Source organism: Hordeum vulgare, chromosome 1H (assembly GCF_904849725.1).
Source record: "Hordeum vulgare subsp. vulgare chromosome 1H, MorexV3_pseudomolecules_assembly, whole genome shotgun sequence".
Classification (NCBI taxonomy): Eukaryota; Viridiplantae; Streptophyta; class Magnoliopsida; order Poales; family Poaceae; genus Hordeum; species Hordeum vulgare.
The window spans coordinates 489,697,896-489,710,555 of NC_058518.1; positions in this window are offsets into that span (position 1 = coordinate 489,697,896).

A 12,660-nucleotide genomic window follows, 5' to 3' on the forward strand; every position below is an offset into this window, starting at 1 on the left:
GCGTATTCCTTATGAAAGACTTGAGGTAGTGACATGAAGTCATTTGTTTTGGGTTAGGTGATGGAAGATAAGGCGACCCCTTTGAGCAACCTGTTCCAGTAGGGAAGTCCTATATCTTCAAATTAATTCATCAAGTTGATGAGAAATTTCATGGGCGTTCTACTAGGCCCTACTTACTATTATCTAATAATGTTTTGTTATGAGTTTGATCCTTTGGTAGGTAAGAGGTTATGCTATCTATTGAAAATATAATAAATTTGTGTGCTCATTTCCTTTTGGGTAGGTCGGGATCGATGAGTATTTTAAATGTATGATGTTTTGTGTGTGCTTGTTTGTCCTTAGCAAGACCAGTCTATTAGGATTGGGGAGCTTCAAAACCATGAGCTTCCAAAGTTATTTTTTTATATAGATGCGGCTAGCTAACATAAGGGACAAAATTCCACTCTCACCAAGTAAACCCAAACTAAATAGAACCAATTTCTTCTAGTTGTTTTCTCTTATAAGTCGAGTTGGCAATCCTCCCAACATTGTGTCCGCTAGATAAAACGGTTTTGCAAGTTACTTCAAGAATGTCTTCTTGTGCATACCATTATATTACTACATATCAAATGGCACAGTCGAACTATATCTTCTGCAGATCGCGGTTCAACTTTTTTGATTATATTGGAAAAATTCTGTTCCTTTGTGCATTGTTCAAGCTAAAACGACTGTTCAAAGTTCAAACCAAAACAATTCCATTTCCACCCAGAGGGTGCCGGAATAGCCATGCATCCACTCGTAATGGCAGGAGCTCTTGAGTGTGAAGTTCTCGTGCACCGGCACCATGGTGCCCTTTATTTTCAAAAAATAAAAGAAGATATTTAGACGTTCCAAAAAAGTTTGGAAACAAATTCTATGGATACTTGTATGTGTTCACTATGGATCTGTAATTTTTTAAATGTACATTGTAAGCTGTACAAACAAAATTCGGCCCAAAAACAGAAAAAAAAGGCTCATCTGAAAATGCATATTTGTCCATTTTTTTACGTCAATGTGAAAGTACAATGTTGTCAAATTTTGCACATACATAATATACATGTGCGTGTTCTCACATAAACTTTTAACTTATACTTATTTTGCACAGTAGAAACTGATGTTTTTGTAACTGGGGACAATGGTGCCCGTGCACATCTAGCAATTTTCGTGAGCTCTTTCCCTTTTTCTCTTAGGAGAGAGCGTGAGGTCTACGGTAGTAGTCAAGGAACAATCAACCACGATCCGATCGGACAAGCACGACGCACATCACACGCACAGTAGCAAATACAGTGCGAGACCGGGAGTGCATGCGTGCGTGTGTGCCACTTTGACGTGAAAGCGAGGCAAAGTCGATAAATTTGATTACTAAACATAAAAAAATCATAAACTAAACTGCGTTTGAAAAAAAAATCGCTCAGCTCATCATTTTGTCTGGCGTTCGACACATAGACGTCGCAATCCTACCCCATCCTCCGAGTGTGACGCCTAAGCCGCAGGGATCACACTGCCACTTAAATTTGTGACCATTTGCGCTTCTAAGTGTCAGATGTCACACAAAAGGGTAAGTTGTACGTAATTTTTTTACACGCCGTTCAGTTTGTAAGTTTTTTTTTAGGTCGAGGGATTAAATTTGTCAATTTTGCATGAAAGCCATGAACCGGCGTGCCAGGCAAGCAGCACACGCGGTGCAGGGCGGTGCAGGAGCAAGAAAAGAAAACCCGCACAGTGCCGCACTGTTGCGCCTGTCTTGTCCGGCTCCAAGTTACCGCTGCCACGCACGGGCACAGTCGCGTCCGTTGTCACGGCGCCACGGGATAGTTCAGCGCACGACACGTTCCGTCGCACAAGCGGGCGTAGGCGCAAATGGCGACGAGTGGCACAGCGGCTCTGGCGCGGTTCGTGCGCGCAACAGGCGATGGGGACGGGTAGGCCGAGGTTCAGAACAAAATACCGAGCTATTTTTTTAGCTTGAAATATGGGGATTTATTCAGCAGAAGCCCCGGCAAAATCTGCCTGGAGGCAAGTTACAAGGAAGCTAGGTTGCATATGCATCCAACACTCCGTCACCTCTCGAGTGCTAGCATGTTTTGCACACAAGTGGGCAGGCGTGTTAGCTGCACGATAACAATGCTGAATACAAAAAGAAGAAAAGAAAGCTACGTTCTCCCCTATTTCATCCATGATAGGCGCCACAACTGAACGAGAATTGTCGCGCAAATGCCATAGCTGGACTAGTTCCAAGCTATCTGTCTCCAAAACCACTCTTGAAAAACCTCGCACGCGAGCAAAACGGACACCTTCCCGCAATGCCAAGGCTTCAGCTACCAACGGATCTGTCACTCCTCCAAAAGGTTTGCACCAGACGGCGATAAAGGCATGTTCCGAGCGAGCAACCCCTCTACCTCCACCTCTGCTATGCTGAGATGCCACATTGCCATCATTATTTATCTTGATGGTACCTTGATCTGGTGGCCTCCACCCATGCCCAGGTAAGGTGAGCGGCAGCGGCGAGTGGTGCGGCGGCGGCGGCTGCTGCGAGGTGGCGGGGAAGGCGGTGGTGGTGGCGGCGGTGGTGGTGGGAAGGTCCGACAAACTCATCGAACCCAAGCTACCTGATACCAAATTGGTAGAGGCTAGGGTTCTACTAGGTCTCGGACGTAGGTTGTAGGGGTGGAAGTGCGGGCTGCGAGGTTGGGGATGCCGGCGCCGGCGGTTGGGCGCCGTCGCGGCGTGAGAGAGAGAGAGAGAGGTGGCTAGGGTTTGGGGCTCTCGTCTCCTGAGGGAGACGACAATAGAATATACTGTTTATTGTCTGCTTAATATCGAAGGGGTACATGTGTTTATATAGGAGGACAGCCTCCACTAAACCCTAGATAACTTGAACTCTAACTTGGACTCTAATATAACTTGGACTCTAAGATAGGTAAGATAACTTGGGCTAAGCCCGTAATTAACCCTGCCCATTGGGCCTCCTCCGTTGGTACGTTGTACCGGTCATAACATTTTTAATTAAAGAATTTAGAAAAAGAAATTAAAGAAAAGAGAGAGAGTAGTAGTGCACAACCCATTAGGCGTGCCAAGGCCCAGCCTTACCCACTCATAAATCCCTTAACCTAGCCCGATCCCCAGCCCCCCTCCTCTCGTCCACCTCGCGCCGCTAGGGGAGAGAGCCCCACAGGATCCCCAATCTCCCCGACTCCCCCTTCCAATGGCGCCGGCACTCCCCTCCTCCTCTCCTCCTCCATCGCCTCTCACCTCTGCACCTCGCGACCACCTCCCATGTGTGCTGCTGCGAGGTCGGCCTACGGGGCCAGTCTCCGGCAAGACTTACCCCGCCGGTTGCCAGAATCCTCTAACCCCGACGCCCCCACCTCCACGTATGCATCGCCGGCGCCAGCCCCTTTCCTTCGCCCCGAGCCCCCTCTGTGTCGCGGCTCCACCTCTGTTCGCGTCATCCCAATTTCTTCTTCTCGAATTTGTTCCTCTGTTGATTTCCGTTGCCTCTTGTAAAATCACCGAGGCGCGTGTATATAAAGTGATGAAATTATCTATGAAGTACCGATGTGGGATTATGAGGGCAGAAGCGATAGCCCTCTCGTGCGTTTTCTGCCATGCCAAATGTGTTTCTCTTATCCAATGCCATAGGGGGCTCTCTGCAAAAATAAAACGTTTTCCTGTTCGTAACACATAAAAAGGTATTGCGGGTTTAATTACCTAAAAGACAGTTTTTTTTAAAAAAAACCGACAGCGACGGGTTTTCCGACTGAAGCAATAGCCTCTTTATTATTAGGTAAAGATAAAGACTTATTTTGCACAGTAGAAAATGATGTTTTTGTAACGGGGGACCATGGTGCCCGTGCACATCTAGCAATTTTCGTGAGCTCTTTCCCTTTTTCTCTTAGGAGAGAGCGTGAGGTCTACGGTAGTAGTCAAGGAACAATCAACCACGATCCGATCGGGCAAGCACGACGCACATCACACGCACAGTAGCAAATACAGTGCGAGACCGGGAGTGCATGCGTGCGTCTGTGCCACTTTGACGCGGAAGGCAGGCAAAGTCGATAAATTTGATTACTATACATAAAAAATTCATAAACAGAACTGCGTTTGAAAAAAAAATCGTTCAGCTCATCATTTTGTGTGGCGTTCGACACATAGACGTCGCAATCCTACCCCATCTTCCGACAGTGTGACGCCTAAGCCGCAGGGGTCACACTGTCACTTAAATTTGTGACCGCGACTGCCATTTGCGCTTCTAAGTGTCAGATGTCACACAACAGGGTAAGTTGTACGTAATTTTTTTACACGCCGTTCAGTTTGTAAGTTTTTTTTTAGGTCGAGGGATTAAATTTGTCAATTTTGCATGAAAGCCATGAACCGGCGTGCCAGGCAAGCAGCACACGTGGTGCAGGGCGGTGCAGGAGCAAGAAAAGAAAGCCCGCACAGTGCCGCATTGTTGCGCCTGTCTTGTCCAGCTCCAAGTTACCGCTGCCACGCACGGGCACAGTCGCGTCCGTTGTCACGGCGCCACGGGCTAGTTCAGCGCGCGGCACGTTCCATCGCACAGGCGGGCGTAGGCGCAAATGGCGACGAGTGGCACAGCGGCTCTGACGCGGTTCGTGCGCGCAACAGGCAATGGGGACGGGCAGGCCGAGGTTCAGAACAAAATACCGAGCTAGCGGTGCGTGCTTTGCCTCTGCTACGGACTCATGTGGACGAGAGCAAAATTGACAAAAATGACCCCTGAGGGGAAAGAACTCACGGAGTGACCCCTCGGGGAAAATATTTCACCCGCCTGACCCTTTTGTGTGGCGCCCGACACCTAGGCGTCACACTACACTGTGTGACGCCTAGCCCTTCGGCGCCACACAACCCGACCACCTGGCAGGGAGGGCCCATCCCCGAGGCCGTGTGACGCCTAAGCCTCAGGCGTCACACATTGTAATGTGTGGCGCCGAACGCTTAGGCGCCACACATTGACTTAACTGGCCACGGGCCAGCCCCCCTCCCCACCCCCTCCCCATTCCCCTCCCTCATTCAAACAGAAACTGCAACGGCGGCGGCTGGCTCTTTTCGAATCCCTAATCCCCTCCCCCATCTCCTTCAGATCTGGTGATTTCTTCTTTGGATTGATCCCCCAAGGTAATCTCCTCCTCCATCCCTTCCGTTTCCCATCCTTCTATCCAAGTGTAATAGGTTTTTGTTGAGTAGATTTATTTGAGTAGGTTCTTAGGATTTGACTAGTTAGGATATGAGTTCTTAGGATTTGAGTAGTTAGTATATTAGTAGTTGGTATATGAGTATTAGGAGTTAGTATATTAGTAGTTAGTATTAGTAGTTAGTATATGATATATGAGTAGTAGTAGTTCATATCAGTAGTTAGTATTAGTAGTTAGTATATGAGTATATTAGTAGTAGTAGTTCATATTTGTAGTTAGTATTAATAGTTAGTATTAGTAGTTAGTATTAGTAGTTAGTATATGAGTATATTAGTAGTAGTAGTTCATATTTGTAGTTAGTATATGAGTATATGAGTAGTAGTAGTTCATATGAGTTCTTAGGATTTGAGTAGTTAGGATATGTAGATTAGTGGATTGTAGGATGGTGTAATTTTTTGAATATGAGTATTTTTTGAATATTAGTTAGTATATGAGTAGATGAGTAATTTTTTTAATATGATTATTTTTTTGTGATTTGTAGGATGGTGTGGCTTCTGAATAATGTTTATGACGTTGAACACCGGGCCTATTTCATGTCGGAGAAGAAAATGGTAAGTAGAAAATGATTAGTAGATGAGTAATTTTTTGAAAATGTAATAAGCACTTGATATCTTCTTCTCCTATCTGTTTGCAGGAGCTTACGCCCTTGAAGATCCGGTCTCATGGTGCATCGTCTGTAATGCAGTACGATGAGCGCTACACCCCATACATCGAGATGACAGGACTCCTTCCATTCGTGCAGCTTGTGAGTCGGTCAACGCCCAATCTGAACGTTGCGGCAGTCACGACACTTATTGATTGTTGGAGGCCGGAGACACATAGTTTTCATCTCCGGACCGGAGAGATGACGGTTACTCTTCAAGATGTTTCCATGATCACCGCACTTCCGATCGAGGGGAAGCCTCTTTGTATGAGCACTGATTCCGAGGGATGGCGGCAACAAATGGAGGCTCTTATTGGTATGTCGCCGCAGGAGCCGGAGGTAGAAGATGGAGGGAAGATAGATAGACTCCGGGCCGGTGCTCCTTTCACTTGGATTGCCGCGAACTTTGCTCATTGTCCTGAGGACGCAGATGACGAGGTGATCCAGAGGTATGCTCGCGTGTACATGTGGTACGTCATCCCTAGGACTATCTTTGCTGACGGCACAGGCAAGAATGCTCCATGGATGTGGCTGAAGGCGTTGACTGTTTTCGACAACAAGTTCAGCTGGGGCTCGGCCGCACTGGCTTACTTGTATCGACAGGTAATAAATTGTTAGTATTAAGTACTCTCTGTTATCTTTTTCTGCTAAACTGATGCATGTTTGTTGTTACTTGTAGTTGGACGATGCTTGTCGCAGGACGACAAAGGATGGTGGAGTTGGTGGTTGTATGCTCCTACTTTCAGTATGGAGCTGGGAACGCCTACCTGTTGGACGCCATAAAAGCTCACAGTGGAATACCTGGGATGACCACGGCAACCCTGTACGGCAACCTACATGGGCTTACAAGTGGGACTTGGTATCGGAGGTGGCAAGCGAAGTGAACCTATTGTACAAGCAATACACCAACGAGATGGATTCGCTTAACCCCGAGCAGGTAAGATGGTTTCAGAGTTGACTTCCAGCTTTTATGTTGTGAGTAAAATGAATTGTGCCTTTTATGTTGTGTTGTAGGTGGAATGGCAGCCATATGGTGTCGGGCCAAACTTTGGTAATGCACACACGTTCGAGCTCAATCCACTATGCGTGAAAGCCTTGGGCGTTGCACATGTGTGGGCTTAGGCGCCACACATGTGAAACAGAGTAACAGAAAGTCGACATTTGGGATGCCAATAGATTTTCAATTGTGTGGCGCCTAAGCCTTGGGCGTTGCACATGTGTGGCGCCTAAGCCTTAGGCGCCACACAATTGAAAACCTACTGGCATCCCAGATGTCGACTTTCTGTTACTCTATTTCATATGTGTGGCGCCTAAGCCTTAGGCGCCACACATGTGCAACGCCCAAGGCTTAGGCGCCACACATTCTGTCATGCTGAAAACTGCAGCACATAGTGGTGGAGGAGTTCAAATATACATCACAAATATGCACAAATATACAACACAATAATACTAGAGTTAAAACATACAACACAAAGAGGGTGGAGTTCAAACATACATAGGGTTCTTAAATAACATACGTCCAAAAGTGCATACATAGTGGAGTTTCATAGTAAGAAAGCGCGCAAGCGAACAAGGTTCAACAACACATAGGGTTCGAAGATGAAAGCGTGCATGAGAATAGAAGCATCTGACTCTATTGGGTCGAGCAAGGTCCCTTTCCCTTCTTCTTCTTCCTCTCTTCTTCCTCTTCCTCTTTCCTTTTGCGCATTTTTGAAGCCTCTTCCTTAACCCTCTCCGTGAAGCGTTGATGCTCCCGCTCTCTCTTTGCTGCGCCCTCTGCCCACATCTTCTTAAAGTTAGCTTCATATTCTTTTTTACGTTTCTCTAGCGTCTTCCTGTCATTCTCCTTTATCCTAGCCTCATATCGCTTATGCTCAAGGAACATTTGCCACTCCTCATCCATCTTTGCCTTATGCTCCTCATCCTTCTTCTTTCGTGCTTCGGCTGCATCCTCCTCTCTCAACTTCTTTGCAGCCCTCTCCATCAACCGCTGCTCCTCACTGGCTGCATCCTTCTCCTCCCCCACTCCGCTTCTGCCTTGTTGGGTTGAGAAGCGGTCATACCTACAAAACAGGCATCAAAGCTCATAGTTAGTAAAATAACACACAAAGGAGCATGAAAAACAACATGATAAAGATAAGTCAAATATGTGACATACGGAAATGGTGCTCGTAGGTATCCACACATACCAATCCTAGTAAGTCCACCACCTATCCCACCACTGCCTCTAGCAGCAGCACCACCTATCCCACCCCTGCCTCTAGCACCACCACGACCTATCCCACCCCTGCCTCTAGCAGCACCCCTGCCTCTACCACCACCACTGCCTCTAGCACCACGTCCTCTAGTAAGCCCAAGTCGGCTAGGAACATGTTGAGTAGGAACTTGTTGGCTCGTGCTTCCTTGACCCGTCCTTTGTTGGCTCGTGCTTCCTTGACCCGTCCCTTGTTGGCTTGAACTTGGTTGGCTAGGACTTGGTTGGCTAGGACTTGGTTGGCTTGATCTGGAATCATTGTTTTTGGAATTCTTCTTTCGCGTCGTACACCTTCTTGTGTTGTGCCCTGTTACACCGCAATCTCCACATTGTGATCTCTCAGTAGGCTCTTGGAATTGGTTGTTCTCCATTTCTCTGCCACCACCATGGCCCCATCCATCCATGTCTCCTCTAAAACGCTTTGTCTTTCGTCTTCCCAGTTTCACAACCTTCCACTCTGGGTCGGGCCATAGTTGTACTCCATGATACTCCGGCCATTGTGATTGGTCAAAGTATGGTTCAAATCTAGGAGACCATGTATGCTTCATGGTCATGATCGAGAACTCGGACTCCCTCACGGTTAGTGGATGGTTGACGTCCACATTCCTACTGCGAGCTGCCGTGTACAAATGCGAGCATGCGAGATGAAGCAACCTTGGCCTCCCACACGAGCAATCACACAAGGATAAAGAAACCTTGAACGCCCTGTTTCCGTGTTGCTGGCCATCGTTTGTCGTTCCTCCGGGCTCATTCACTTGGTATGTCCAATCCTCGTTGTTGTACACGGTAGCCGTTTGGGAGTCAGCCTTCCGTGATTGAAATACCACCCATTTGTCAACCTTTGGTGGAAACTGGTACTTATACTTTTTCTTGTTCTCTCCGGCAATCTGATCATCTGTTTCTTGCGAGTACTTTATAAAGTATGCTCTCAACTTGTCGAATGTGTATTGAACTATTGCCGTCACCGGCAACGCACGGACACCCTTCAACACCCGGTTGAAGCATTCTGCCATGTTACTTGTCATTTGACCATATCTTCGGCCATCTTCGTCATAAGCTCGTGCCCACTTGGCCCGAAGTTCAATGTGCCTGTTAAGAAACTCAAGCCCACCTGCATCAAGTTTTTTGTTTACAAGCAAAGCATTATACAATCTTGCAAATCGTTTGTCAGAAAATGCTTGACAACAATCTTGAAGATCATCCGCCAACTCCTTGCTACCACATGCCCGGTAGAAGTTTGCACAGAAATGCCTCATGCACCATCGATGATGCAAAGGAGCATGGCCGGGAATGACAATGTCAACTGCGTTAAGTATGCCTTGATGACGATCCGATATGACACATATTTCCCTCTCAAACGGTAATACTTTGGTTCTCAAAATATGCAAGAACCATTCCCAGTTAACATTGTTCTCTGCCTCAACCAAAGCAAAAGCCAAAGGCATCAACCGGTTATCGGCATCACTTGCTATTGCAACCAACAAAGTGCCCTTAAATTGTCTGGTCAAAAACGTGCCATCGATGGAGATGACAGGACGACAGTGCTGGAAAGCCCTCACACATTGCTCAAATGCCCAAAATGCACGGCCAAATACGCGGACCCTATTTCCATTCAGAATCCTTGTTTTCTCCCCATACGGCTCGACCACATGAACCATGCCCGGGTTAGTGTGGGCAATAGCTCCCAACAACCTAGGTATGCGGTTGTATGCTTCCTCCCAATCACCATACAATATCTTGAATGCGGCTTGCTTTGCTTTCCATGCCTTACCATATTTCACCTCGTAGTGAAAGAGGGCTTTCACAAGGTCTTGTACGCTTTTTATGCTCATTGTAGGAAGAGAGGAGATGGAGTTGGAAAGCCTATAAGCGATGAACTCGGAGGTGAGTTGTCTATGGCTTTGCGACGAAAGGGCACCATCAACCCTCTTGCCTCAACACATGTGAGGCATAAACTGACAATGTTCCATCCTGGCCCTTCTTTCCATGGTCTTGCATGGACAATCCAAGGACAACCTCTATCCTTACATGCAACCGTGTAACGCAGCTTCATGTTTGAATGAACAACTTTGTGTGGCCTATAATGCGTAACAGAATATTCATCCAACCACATCTTCAGTTTAAAGAATGTTTCGAACTTTGACCCCGACAAAATAATATTCTTCCCATGTGTGTCCCGATGAGAAGGTGGCCTAACTCCAAACAATATGCCTTCGCCTCTGTCAACCACGGCTTCATCCGCAAGGCTAAGATCCTCGAACAATGGTGTCCGGTGATCACGCTTTAATACCTTCGTGAAAGCTTCAGCCTCCTTTGCCGTGAACCCTTCCTCATCAACTTCTTCATCGGGACCCTCATCGTCAGACTCAGAGGCATAGCCACGTGAGTACGGAATAGAATGGTCCATTGTCTCTTGCAAATTATATTTGTCCAAATCACCAAGATTGTTGTCATGAAGAACATTACCATCATTCTCATCATTATCGTGCTCATCATTAGCCTCTACCAATGGTTCATGTTCAATGTTGACCTCTTCGTTGGCCTCATCGACACAAGAAAGAGGTTCAATGTTGGCCTCTTCGTTGATGGGTGCAGGAATAGCTTCAACAATCGAAGAGGCAACCCGGTTCAAATCCAACAAGTTAGGAACATTTGTTTTGATGGCAAATAACTCTAGAGCCTTGTCTAGTGATTCGGCCACAGTATCCTTGTATGCAAGCCAACGTTGCTCGGAGTTGACACGCATGGTCTTCCAACGAATGTGCATTCCGAATCCCACATTATGCCTACCATCAAACTCAACTACATCACTAGGGTCCATCCAATTCAAATCCTTTCGGACTTGTTCCAACAATTCACCATAGCTAGGACACAAATCGAACACCATGTCAAGCTCATCCGGGTCCGGATCAATATTGCCTTTTAAAAAGGCATCCTTGTCCACGTGATGAACATAAACATATGTTCTTCCCATACCTAAACAACAAAACATAGAACCTTTTTTATAAGCAATCATACAATTACAATAACCCTAGCCTAACTTCCAAATAACCCTAACCCCATCATAACCCTAAGACAACCAAACATCCCTAACCCTAGCCTAACCATAGCCTAACCCTAAAACAACCATAATGCAAACATCCAGACAACCCTAATCCTAACCCCATCATACCCCTTATCCTAACATACAAACAAATACAACAATATCATATACATCCCACATTTCATGAAAAACTAGGGTTTCCTCAAATTTGCAAAAAAAAAAGACCACAAAAGATTTTTCTTTGGATGAGAATGAGGGGAGAGGTGGGGATAACTTTAGGGGAGTGATTGGACAACAAATGCCCGGTCCAAACCTTCAGATTTGGTGATTTAGAGAAGGATTTGAGGGAGGGGGCGGTGGCTGGGAGAGGGGGCTGGGGGAGGGGAATGGGGAGGGGGTGGGGAGGGGGGCTGGCCCGTGGCCAGTTAAGTCAATGTGTGGCGCCTAAGCGTTCGGCGCCACACATTACAATGTGTGACGCCTGAGGCTTAGGCGTCACACGGCCTGGGGGGTGGGCCCTCCCTGCCAGGTGGTCGAGTTGTGTGGCGCCGAAGGGCTAGGCGTCACACAGTGTAGTGTGGCGCCTAGGTGTCGGGCGCCACACAAAAGGGTCAGGCGGGTGAAATATTTTCCGCGAGGGGTCACTCCGTGAGTTCTTTCCCCCGAGGGGTCATTTTTGTCAATTTTGTCGTGGACGAGTACTCATACGGAGTAGAGGGGCAGGGGCAGGGGAATGGCGGGCGCAGTGGCGTCGGGCAGGGCGCGGGGCTACATGAAGGAGACGGCGAGCTGATGGGTGGATGTCTTGTTTCGTGTGCCTTTTGAGCCTGACTCGCGTGTGCATTCTTCATGTGGTGTTTTGGTGACTTTGGACTAGGGATGGCAATGGGTATCCATTACACACATATCTTACGGATAAAAACTCTATTAACGTAAGGGCATTAGATTTTTTTTATTCATGGGTATATAAATATAAAAATCTGAAACTCATCGGGTAGAGCGGGTACGTGTATGGGATCAAACAACCCATACCCATATAAAATCTACACTAACCCCTCAAAAAATATATAAAATCTACACTATGTCAATAATTTGTGAATTGAAAGTGTATGCTTTTGTGTTGTTGTATATGACTATATGATGTTGTTTTATAAGTATGTGTTGTAGTTATAATTTATCCTTGTAAACTACTCTCTCCGTCTCAAAATTCTTGTCTTAAAATTGTCTATATATGAATGTATCTAGTCACAACTTAGTATTTAGATACATCTATTTATAGACAAACATAAAACAAAATTTTTAAGACCGAAGGATTATATGATACAATGCAATTTATAACTATAAATTGTTTAAATTAATGTTTTGCAAATATTGATAATTTTTACCCGTGGATACCCGTCAACCCTATCGGATAACGGGTATGAGGAAAAATTATACCCGTTAACGGATATGAATAAGAATGATAGATAATACCAGACGGAACGTG